Source organism: Vombatus ursinus, unplaced genomic scaffold, assembly GCF_900497805.2.
Source record: "Vombatus ursinus unplaced genomic scaffold, bare-nosed wombat genome assembly UNPS02014812.1, whole genome shotgun sequence".
Classification (NCBI taxonomy): domain Eukaryota; kingdom Metazoa; phylum Chordata; class Mammalia; order Diprotodontia; family Vombatidae; genus Vombatus; species Vombatus ursinus.
This window is the reverse complement of record NW_020954590.1, coordinates 49,687,041-49,699,219: the sequence shown is the minus strand read 5'-3', so window position 1 is coordinate 49,699,219 and position 12,179 is coordinate 49,687,041. Positions and strand designations below refer to the sequence as shown.

The 12,179-nt window shown below is 37.5% G+C and overlaps 1 pseudogene; it reads left to right on the top strand.

Moving 5' to 3' along the window:
• Window positions 1-606: 606 nt before the first annotated feature.
• Window positions 607-1,036, top strand: LOC114054249 (annotated as a pseudogene).
• The last annotated feature ends 11,143 nt before the right edge of the window (window positions 1,037-12,179 follow it).

Here is a 12,179-nt window from a genome sequence, read left to right as displayed (position 1 = left end):
AGGGATACCAGATCCTCTACCCCTGGAGATCTTCCAGCAATCCAGAGGACATCCTCTAAGAGCTGCTGTAAAAGGGAATATGACTTAGGATTTAGGTAGGGCTTTGACTAGATAATCTTGATTCCATAAAGGGAATAGTGGGAGAAATCCTTAAGAAGTAGAAAATAGTAAGCAGAGGTGATTTTTATAAGCCTTTAGAGGTAAAAATGATCGAAAGTCATATCCATTTGTACCAGTAAAGGAAATAATTTTCCAACTCTATTCCCTAATCAATCAACAAGCATTTATTAAGCACTCACTATGTTCCAGGCCCTGGAGAGCTTATATTCTATTGGGGGGAGGCAACAAGTTCATGTAGAACTTCTCTTTTTCTATCAAAAACAGCAACAACAACAACTTAACTACCATTTGAACTATGGAATTTTGAATGTTTCTATAATGAACACAAATATCCTAAATGGGAAGCCTAAGTTCAGTGAGATGAGCTTTGGGTATAGAGATTTTGGTGTACAAAGTATCTTTACTTTCAACAAGACGTGATAATAGTCTGATGAGAACAATTTTTTAAAAAAGTTATCTTTAGCTCTTCTGTTCCGCGGTGGCTCTGAGGTCAAAATGAAGTTCAATCCCTTTGTGCTGAAGCAAGAACCACAAGAGGCATTTCAATGCCCCTTCCTACATATGGAGGAAAATTGTCTTCTCTTTCTAAGGAGCTAAGACATACAATGTCTGTATCGTGCCCATTCAAAAAGGTGATGAAGTCCAGGTTGTTCGAGGACACTACAAAAGACAGCAAATTAGCAAGGTAGCCCAGGTTTAATGAAAGAAATATGTGATCTACACTGAGCGAGTACAGCAGGAGAAGGTTAATGATACAACTGTCCATGTAGGCATTCATCCCAGCAAGGTGATTATCACAAGGCTAAAATTGGACAAAGATTGCAAAAAGATCTTTGAGCAAAAAGCCAAATCTCGCCAAGTAGGAAAGAAAAAGGGCAAACACAAGGAAGAAACTATTGAGAAAATGCAAGAGTAAAAAATTACATGGCTGTAATTAAATTTCTAGAATGAAAAAAATACCTTTAAAGTGAAGTACCCATATTTGTGTTACTAAGGGAAAAAAATAAATACACAGAGGCGAAACTAATATTCTTAGGTGGAAAAACTCAAATTCAGATTAGTGATTTGAACACTTTCTTATTTTTAAAACACTGATATATTTCACTCAAAAAATACAGAAGAAAGTATTGTTTCTATTAAAAGTATTAAGTAAAGGAATTCACAGAAAGTAGAAAAGACTTTAAAAATCATTTGCTGACATGCTGTACCTTTACTTTTATAGAATACACAAAGCACCTGATGTAAAACAATCTAAAGAAAGGGATCAGTGTATTGAAACTGTTAAAGGGGCTACTAAGTTGACAATCAGATTGCTGCCTTTTTTAGGAGACAGGGCCCCCAGCCCCTCATTTACCTCTTGCTCTTTTTCCTTTTCTCACTCTGGCCAGTTTTCCCCATCCATAGCAATGCCAGCTGTTTTTTAATCCTATGCTAGGGAGATGACAGTCAATACTGGGTAGGGGGGCGGTACATCCTCCACCCACCATGATAGTTACCCTGGCCGCTGCAGCCATGTTAGGATGAAGAATGCACAAAGAGGCCTCAGACTTCAGTTGGATCCATAAACAGGTGCACTGGGCCAAGGCCACTGGCCAAGTCAAAGAGGGAGGCTGGAATTTGGGGAGTGGGAGGACTTTAGTGCACATTAGGGGCCACTTTGATGTTGCTCTGCTCTAATGCTGTCTAGGAGAAAATTAGCCTTGGAGAAGCATAAGGCAAGGGGCTTGATTCAAGCCCTTTAATGCTGTAATTAATGTCTGAATAGAGGATTTCGTGTATGCTTTAGAATTAAGGTAGGCACCTAGGTAGTGCAGTAGATAGAGTGCTGGGCCTGAAGTTAGGAAGATTCATCTTCATGAATTCAAATAGGGCCTCAAATGATCCCTGTGTGACCCTGAGCAAGACACTTAACCTTGTTTGTCTCAGTTCCCTCAGTTGGAGAAGAAATGGCGAACCACTTCAATGCCTTTTCCAAGAAAACCCCAAATGGGCTCATGAAGAATCAGACAGGACTGAATAGCAACAACTTTTTCAACTTCTGTGCTTAGGCTGGTCCCTCAGAACTATTTGTTTTATGTTAATCCTCAGCTGGGCATGTAGCTGAAGGATAGTATATGTCTTATGGATCAGTTCCTATGCCCCCGCCACTAGCCATTTCTCTGCTAGCTCCCTAAGACTCATGATTCTGTTTCTAGCAGTGTGTGTGTGTGTGTGTGTGTGTGTGTGTGTGTGTGTGTGTGTGGGTGTGGGTGTGGGTGTGGGTGTGGGTGGGTGTGGGTGTGTGTCTTCTAGTGTGGCTGTTTCAATAAATTGAAGAGACATGACATATGGTAGTGAGCTGAAATTATTTTTTCCCCTTGCTTATAGGGCTTTTATTGAAGGGATCTGGAGGCAAGGTGATTGATTTCTCACTTCTTCCCAACTCCTTTGTTCTTTACCCCAATGTAAGCGAAGGGTACATTTATCTTCTATTGATCTACGTAAATTCTAAATTTTTGTATAAAATAAGAAAACATTCAAAGTGTCACCCAATTTCTGCAACATTGGTCTGGAGGTTCCTATATGGAAAAAGACTTATGCATGTGATGACTACCTCTTTTTTTTTTAACTGAACCTTTTTGTTTATTTTCTCTTTTGTATTTTAATGTGTCAAAATTATCTTGCTACTTAATTTGTAAACAACCTGAGGATATGAACAGATTGTGTTTTATTTCATCTCTTTATTTCTCTCAGTGTTTACCACAGGTCCTTTCACATGGCAGGTGCTTAATAAATGTGTGTTGAATTAAATTGTTCAATTCAGGATCTGTGACTACAGAAACCATATACTAAGTATTTTGGATGTACCTCATATCATTGAGTCATAGAATCTTGGTTGGAGGAAACCTCAGAGATCATCTTGTCCAACCAGTATATGAAAGGGAATCTGTCTCCACATCATTTTGGATGGCTCTAATTAAAGAAAAGATTTCCTTCAAACTTTCCCCAAATCTGCCTTTCAATAATTCTTATATATTAATTTTAGTTCTGCCCACTAGAGTTATGCAAAACAAGCTTAATTCCATTCACTTTTACATTATAGCCCTTCAAATACTTGAAGACAACTTCCACATCCCCCACTCTTCTCTTCACTAGGTTACACATTTACAATTCCTGTAAGTGACCTTCATATGCATGGTTTCAACTCATTTCCCTCTTCTCCCACCACCCTGGCCATCCACCAGAATTTCAATATCCCTACTAAAATGGGGTACCCAGAATTAACTTACTTATCCAGATGTATTCTGATCGGGACAAACAGTAGTACTATTTCCTTATTCTGGTTTCAAAAGTGAGGTCTAGTGGAAAAAAACAATGGATGGGAACAATGGGTGGGAATCTCAGTTCTGTCACCTATTACTTATGTGACCTTGGGCAGTCCTTTTACTTCTCTGGGCCTTATTTCCTCACCTATAGAATGAGGGAGTTTGACACCATGACCATTGAACTAAAGCTCTTTCTAGTTTTAAATCTATGATTCTGTAGCTATGAGATTTAATTAATTCAATCCAAGACTGTATGAGCTTTTCTGGCAGACGTATACTGTGACTGCTATTGACCTTGAAGTTCATTGAAATCCCCAGGTCTTTTTCACATAAACTGCTTTCTAGTCATATGACTTCTGATACTTGTACAGTTGTTTTTTAATTCAAATGTGAGACTTTACATTTATCCCTATTAAATTTCATTTTATTAGATTTTGGATTCTAATTCTGTCACATAATGTGTCTTTCGTCCCTTATAGCTCATGTCATCTATAAATATACATTCCATTTATGCCTTCATTCAAGTCATTGATGGAACTGTTGAATAGAACAGGGCAGATCCCTGGAGTCCTTCACTGTAGACCTTGCTCCAGTTCATTAATGACTATACTTTAACAGCCAGATAGATAATTCCTAAGGCCCCTTTCATTTTCTAACAGTCTATGCATCTATCATCGAATCCACATTTCTCTATCAGTCCACAACAATATCAAGAGAGAATTTGTCAAATGCCTTGCTAAAATATAGTTATATTATGCCTGTGGCATTCCCCTAATATGTTACACTAACAACCCTGCTTTTAAAAAAAGAAATGAAGTCATTCGGGCATGACGTTCTAATACTGGTTCTTAGTAACTACCACTTCTCTTTCTAAATGTTCATGAAGTAAGCCTCCTAAAATTTTGCCAGGAATAGAAATTAAGTTAACTGGTCTACATCTCTGCTTTTAAAAATTCTAATAAGACATCCAGGCACTATCAACTTTTTAGGTAGTTTACTACTTCCCAAACCATTCAATTCACTAAATATTTATTGACCACTTCCTATAGTCCAAGCAGTTGTCAGGCTTGTAGGTTTTATTTTACTTTCAGACATGGGTTACAAGATAATCTTTAATTTTATTGATTGCTACATGATTTTACTGATATACTACATGAAAAGCAGGCGCTGTCAGAGCTTGGTCAGACTTCAGAGACACCCAAGATCATCTGCTGCATCCCAGGTCAATCACAAGTCCTGCCACTGGATCCCAGTTGTCTTGATTTTTGTCTTGCCACTGGACTTCACTGACACTGGAAGAGAGAGAGAGGCTAACAACTTCGTGCAACTTTGCCTCACTTAAATCCAGTTTGTGCACAAGTCACCCTGTGATGTCATTGGTCCTCTTCGAAAAAGGACAAACAACAATCTTTTTCTAATTATTTTTCTTGATTTTTTTTTAACTAACTCTGATCTTAGTTCTGGTAAGTTGATGGTATGAATATGCACAGATAGCTGATTTAGGAATATCTCCAACATCAATAACAAGTCTTTTCCTGTCTATTAAAATAGATTTCATTTTTTATAATATTATATGGCTCTTCTCTGTCCAGTTCCTATCAATTACTTTTTCTCCCTCAAAGCACATGTTGTTGTCATAAAAGTATGAGAGTTCTGTGTAATCTACAAGCCTTTGGTCATTCTTTCCTTGCTAGTGAGCCATACTTTCCATATATTTTTCCCCCTCCCAATGTTTACTCACCTTTACTCTGAAGCTACCAAATATCAGAATAATTTTGGTTTAATGTACTCTTATCAGGTTTTTAATATAATTTCTCTATGTCTTCATCTGCGGTAACCAATATGGGTACAGAAGCTGCAATTATTTTTATGGTTGTCTTTTTGCAAATACTTATTATTAGTAACAAAATATGTGATAACCAAATATTCCATGAAAGAATGGCCCTTGTTATTTTTGGTTGTACAATAAAATCCACTCCACTAACTCCTTTCTTAATCTCTCCAAAGAGTACTTATGAATCATCCTTCCATTTAGCTGCAACTTACTTCTTTCTTCTGGTTTTGTTTATAGCAAGAATTCCAAGATTTCTATGATTCAACTTCTCCAGTGATATAACAAAAATAATAGTTAACCTTTATATGGTGTTTTACATGTGCTATCTCATTTGATACAACAATTCTGAGAAATAGGTGCTACGAGAATCCCCATTTTACAGATAAAGAAACTAGGACTAAGATAGAGTAAATTTCTTGACCAGGGTCACACAGGTAACAGATGTTTAAGTCGGGATTCAAACTCAGATCTTCCTAACTCCAAGTCTATCCCTCTATTATACCACCCAGCTGCAAAGTCACTGGACAATGATCTCACATTTAGAGTACTAACAGTCAAATTAAAGTTTATAGATGACCTAAAGACTGCGAATCTTAGCACTTTCTGTCCTCTTTCCCATCACTCTGCCATTCTCACTGTAGAGCTTACACTTCATTGGCATAGCTTTCAAGAGATCCCAGAGCCATTTCCATCTCACTGTGGGATATGTTGAGTAGGACTTTCTGAATAATAATAACCTACCCAAAGTTATGTGCTTGCCATGTGGCCTGCATTCCAGTTGCCACTTCTGCCCTGGAACCCTGGGATCTGATAGGCAAGCATTCACTTTATTTTGCTCAGTCTCAGGCTCACCATGCTACTCTGGGTATCTCCATGTCATGCCACTAAGTGTACCCCACCTATCTTTTCACCTCTACCTCTGAGAACAGTAACAAAATCAACACTATCATTTCTGGAAAGAACATGTCAATGATTGTCTTATAACTCCACTCACCATTCCCTTTAACTTCCCTCTCTAAAACTTTCCTTCCTAGCCACCCTTCTCTTATATGTGTTGCCTTCCCCTACTAGAATCTAAACTCTTTGAGAATAGGGATTGTCTTACTTATATTTTCATCCCCTACTTAGCTCAGCATCTAGCACATAAAAAAGCCTTAAAATGCCTTTTATTCATTCATTCAAAGTACAGCCTATTGTTAATGCCAGGAGGCATGTGACAAAAGCAGAGGCAAAGTAGGGGAATTTCTAGCCAAGGAGTTGTACAGCAGAGACTTCCCATGTGGAGCTAGAAAGGCCTGAAAGAAAACTTGACATGTTGGTGAACTTGACTCTTGTGATAGCATTGATTGCATTAGCACTCCTGACAGTATGTTGCAACTTCTCCTCAAGTCAAAGAACTCAAAAGGGCAGCATGGATTTGCCAGCTGGTCCTATTCAAAGCTGTCATGATGATTGGCCTGACATGGAGGACAGTGGAGCCAGGTGCTCTCCTTCATATTCTTGTACCACAAGAAGCCAAGATACAATAGAACAAATGAGAAATACCAATATCCCAGTAACTGGAAATGCTTCAGTCAGTAGTCAGATAGTACTGACCACTATAGCAGGCAAACCATGAATGTATATGAAATAGACTGAAAATATGAATTCCTTTCATTATGAGCCAGTTATTATGTCATAAAAGTAGAAACAGATCTTATAGTTATAAGCAAGAGCTTCATACTACTTTTAGTAAATTGTAAGCTCAGTTCCAAGTCACAGAACAATGCGGAGTAATCAAAAGAAACAATTTAATCACTATGAACAGATTAGATGGAATGAGGGCTGAAGTTGAGGGTTGCTAAAATCTAAAGAAGGAAAAGCTGAAGAATCTCTTAAGCATGAAAGACATGCTGTATTCTATTTAGGAGAGATGCTGATGGATTTAAGGCTACACAAAACCATGATGTACTCACACTATCTCTCTGGATGCTCTTTTATAGTATGTACTTGTAATACCCATTTCATCTGGAGTGAATATTCTTGAGTGGACATAGGCTAGGTCCACTGCAGTACCTTCCTGATTTAGCAATACTAGTAAGATCAAAGGCTTAGACATTCTATTCCTATACTTGACGGAGTTTTCCAAATAAATGGAAGCTTTATTTTCTTAAAGACTTTCATTGCTGCTAATTACATAGTCATCTAATTATTATACTTTCTTTTTTAAATTAATTGTTTCAATTGTCAAACAACCATTTTGCTTCCTTCTCATCTCTCAACTTTCCCCAACCCATGCTGAAAGAAAAGAAAAAGAAAATGCAACAAAGAAGTATAGTCAAACATAATAAAATCCCATATTGGGCCATGTCCAAAAATGCATATTTCATTAGCCTGTTAGCTCTCTGTCAGGAGGTATTTAGCATTCTTCATCATTACTCCTCTGGAATCATGGTTGATCATTGCATTGGTGAGTTCTTACACTACCCTATTTATTATCTTTTATAATTGTTGTCCAGAATGGCTGGACCAATTCATAGCTCCACCAACAGTACATTAATATGCTTATTTTCCTTAGCCCCTCCAATATTTGTAATTTCCTTTTTTGGGACAATTTTTCCAATTTGAGCTGAAACTTCACTTTCTTTAATTTGCATTTCTCTATTAGTGATTTGGAGCATTTTTCCATATGGTTATGGATAGCAGGTTATGCTTTTTTCTTGTTGATATGATTTTTAATAGTGATTTTTTTCCAATTTGGAACTATATTTATATTTCTAATATTCATTCTACTTGATTGTAATAAATAATTTAAAAGATATACTGCTGTACACTATCAATATTTACTATATTTCTATCAATATTCATTACTGATGTTGGTCTATATTTTTATTTTTCAGCCTTTTCTTTGCTATATTTGAGAATTAAAAGTATATTTGCCTCAGAGGCAGCTAGGTGGCTTAGTGGATGGAGTACTGAATCAGGAAGACCTGGGTTCAAATCCAGCTTCAGATACTTATTAGCTGTGTGACCCTGGGCAAGTCATTTAACCCCAATTGCCTCCAAAAAAAAGAATATTTGTCCTATAAAATGAATTATCAATCTTTATACTTTGATAATTCAAAGTATCTCATTGATGAGGTTACTCTCTGTTTAAGTACAGACTAAAAGCCATCTATACCTTTTTATTCTGTTTAACTCTTGTCTACATCCTCCTATAAATCCTCTACAATGGGTTCATCTAATGACCTGGTGGTTCTTTCTATAGATCTCTTGAAATAGAACAGATGCCAAAGGAGCAAAGAGGTTATCTATTGCTTATAGATCATTCTAATTTTATTAGTTGACCTCCTCTCTTTCTGTTATATATATTCCTGATGTATCTTTCATGCTACTTCTCCTATTAAATTTTTCATTGACAATATTTTGTAGCATACACACATCTTCCCTGGATCTTTCTATTTTCCTTTTGATGATCTACAACTTTAATTCTTCCGACATTGTTGTATTCTATGACTTGTGTCCATACAAAATTATTGGAAGAATATCGATGTTAAAAAAATGGACCTTTGTTTCAGGGAGAAGTTGGGGCCATGATAGGCTCACAGTCTCAGAACTGTAAGAGATCCTAGAGACCATATAGTCCAACCCCCTTATTTTATAGATGAAAAAATTTAATTTCAGAGAAATTAAGTGACTTGCTTAAGGTCACATAGGCAATAAACATCAGAGGCACATAAAAACCCAGATCTTCTGACTCTAGACCCAGTGGTCTTTCTACTGCACCACAACTATACCACAATGCAAGAGTATTGCATGATTTCTCAAAGGCACCACAACCATTTCTCCATCTCCTATGCCATTCTGATCCCAGGTCATTGATCACTTGCCACATCTCAACTATATTCTTTAGGAGAGGTGTTATTTTCAGAACCACCTTCTGTCCACTATTTACTTATGGGTTAATAAGCCTCTCTTTGGCTGTAGAGGACAAGTGCACTTTTCAGGCAGTGCTTTGAACTGATGGCTGTGTACCAATTTTCCTAAACCAGACTACACCATAAACTAGCAGATGACTAGACTAAGATCACATCTGCTCTTTTATTGCTTTCTTTTCTTTTAATGTTTCTTCTAACTCCATCAGTTCAACTCTAATCTGACTTAGCATCAGAAATCTTTTTTTAGATTTAATTCTTTTACCCCTCAACTGGACTAAGTATTCCCAGTGCTCTACTTCAAAATGAAAAGAAGTTGAGTGAAATTGGGGTACTGCCTTCAACTTTTCCCCAACATGCTCCTCTGTTCTAGGCAAATAAGAAAGACTGAGCTAGTTATAGAAGATTTAAAAGGCTGCTTTGTGTCCCTGCACTCTAGCTGTAGGTATCCCCTACATTTGTTTCCTTCTATGAACATTTCTTAAGCCAATTTACTTTTCCCGCTGATAGTGGATATATTTGTAGGGTTTCTTGAGGAAATGTTCTATTGCTACTTTTCTTACTACATTATTACTTTATATATCTATTTTTTGCATTAATTTTGACTGACTAGTGTAAATTGGTTCTTCTTTCTAATTTGGACAATTTTACTAATGGAAAGGACAGTTAGGTGGTACAGTAGATACAGTGCCAGGTCTGGGGTCAGAAAGACTCATTTTCCTGAGTTCAAATCTGGCCTCAGACACTTACTGAATGACCCTGGGCAAGTTATTTAACCTTGTTTGCCTCAGTTTCCTTATCTGTAAAATGAGCTGGAGAAGGAAACAGCAAACCACTGTACTACCTTTGCCAAAAAAAAACACCAAGTGGAGTCACAAAGAATTAGACACAAATGCAATGACTGAACAACAAAAATAACAACATTAATAGAAAGGAGCAGAAAACAAGGACAGGTGCTAGAGAAACACCGAGGAGGCAACCCTACAGAGAAAAGATGTTCATTTAGGGCATACATATACATACACATATACACACATATATGCATATATACACATATACATATAGTTGTTTATGTGTACATGTGTTTATGTATGCATGTGTGTGTATATGTATATATGTATATAATATATGTATATGTATATACACACATATATTATATACATTTATATAGTCTACTTATTACTTAGATGGAAGAAAAATGGATTTTGGTTTTTCACCATGAAATAGAAGTGGATCACATTATACTAAAGACTCTGCTTTGAAGCAGTAGGACCTCTGAGTTGTGAGAAACCTCAAAACTGGGTCTGAGTAGCATCTTCAGGGTTAGGACCAGGAAAGACCTCCATTTGGGTTGAGGAACACATCTCAGGACCTACATTGTTCCCTAATGCTCTCGGAATAGCTGACAGGAGGAAGAACAAGGCTTTCCATCTGCTACTGGGAGCTGAATTGAGCTGAGAGTTCAAAGAAGAGCTGAGCTCAGAGTGGAGTTGAACTGAGAGCTCAATGGAGACCTCTGACAAGGAATGGGTAGAGACCTCAGAGCTTGCTTTTTGAAAGGTCAAAACCCCTCAGATACCAGATGAGACAGCAGACCTAGAAGATGTCTGCGGATCCCAGGCTTAGGGTTTCTGTTTTGCTCAAAATGCTTAACACTGTCTCAGCCACCCAGAAGGGGAGTGATCTGAGCACAGCAGCCTGTACAGAATCAGTCAAATTCATCAGGGAATTGTTGTGCAGACTGTCCCTGAAGGGGACAAGAGACATTAAAGTCCAGAGTTCAGAATCATGAGGTTCCCTGGGCACATGTGTGCCCAGCACATGTGGCTTCTTACTATGGTTCTAGAAATTTGTGTCCATTCTCTACTCACGTATACAATATGCATCAGTGAAGGAGTATAGATTGTTACGCGATAATTATTTTTATTTTGCCTTGTTTAGTAAATGTTCTGATTATGAGTTAATTGTCTCATTCTGCCTGATTTGTTAAATGAGAAGCACACTGATGGGGGCTCAGGAATTATAGTTGTGAATAGTAGAAGTGTTATCTCCTCACTAGGGTTAACCTTAGGACCCTGAGAGAATGAGCTGCAACAGTGTGGCTCTCCCTCTGTGAACTACCAATGTGACAGTGTGAGTGTAGGTCAAGGAAATGAACCAGCCTAGACCAAAAAAAAAAAAGATACAAGGGTAGTTGCTGTAGTGTGCAACATTATTAAAAGGAAGGAATTAGTAGGGGATTGTGAGCTATGGTTTAAATGGATGTAAACCACAGAGTACCTTGAACCTGGGGTATCTTTCCTGGGGAGCCCATGTGTGTTAGTGTGGATGTCCCCAGAATCTATTTACTTTAAGGGATGGACCAGGGCCACTATAAATAGGGTAATTTTTTTGTAGTTGTATAGAGTTATAGTTTCTGGGGAGAGTGGGAAGAAATGGAACACAGATATCACAGGCAAGCATTCCAGGAATAAAGTGTGACTAGGGAGAAGTCTTTTAAGTTGGCTCTGGATCCAGGGCCCTCTATCTTCTTTCCCCTACCCCCTGCACCAATACTGAAATGAGTCTTTTCCAACATCTTGAAGTTGAGAGCTATGACACCTATGTCTAAATCTCTAAAAGATTATTTCCTTCCATTCTGAATATCTTCACAGGAGGGACGCAAGAGGATTTAAAGTCAAGAGAAGTGGATTTGAATTCCAGTTCTGCTATTTACTATCTGGGAAAACTTTGGGCAAGTCATTTAACTTCCTTGTCTCAGTTATCTCATCTGTTAGACTAGAAGATGATGTCTAAGGTACCTTCTAACTCTAAATCCTATGATTCCAAACATACAAGATTAGCTTGGCTGATTTTATATGGTTTATCCCTAGGCAAATGGACCTGCAATTTAAACAAAGTATTCCCATGCTTGAAAAATGTATATCCCTCAGATTATTTCCCAGGGCACAGGAATAAAATGTTAGAAAAAAAGTACAATATTGTTAAAAATTTTTAAAAAGGTAA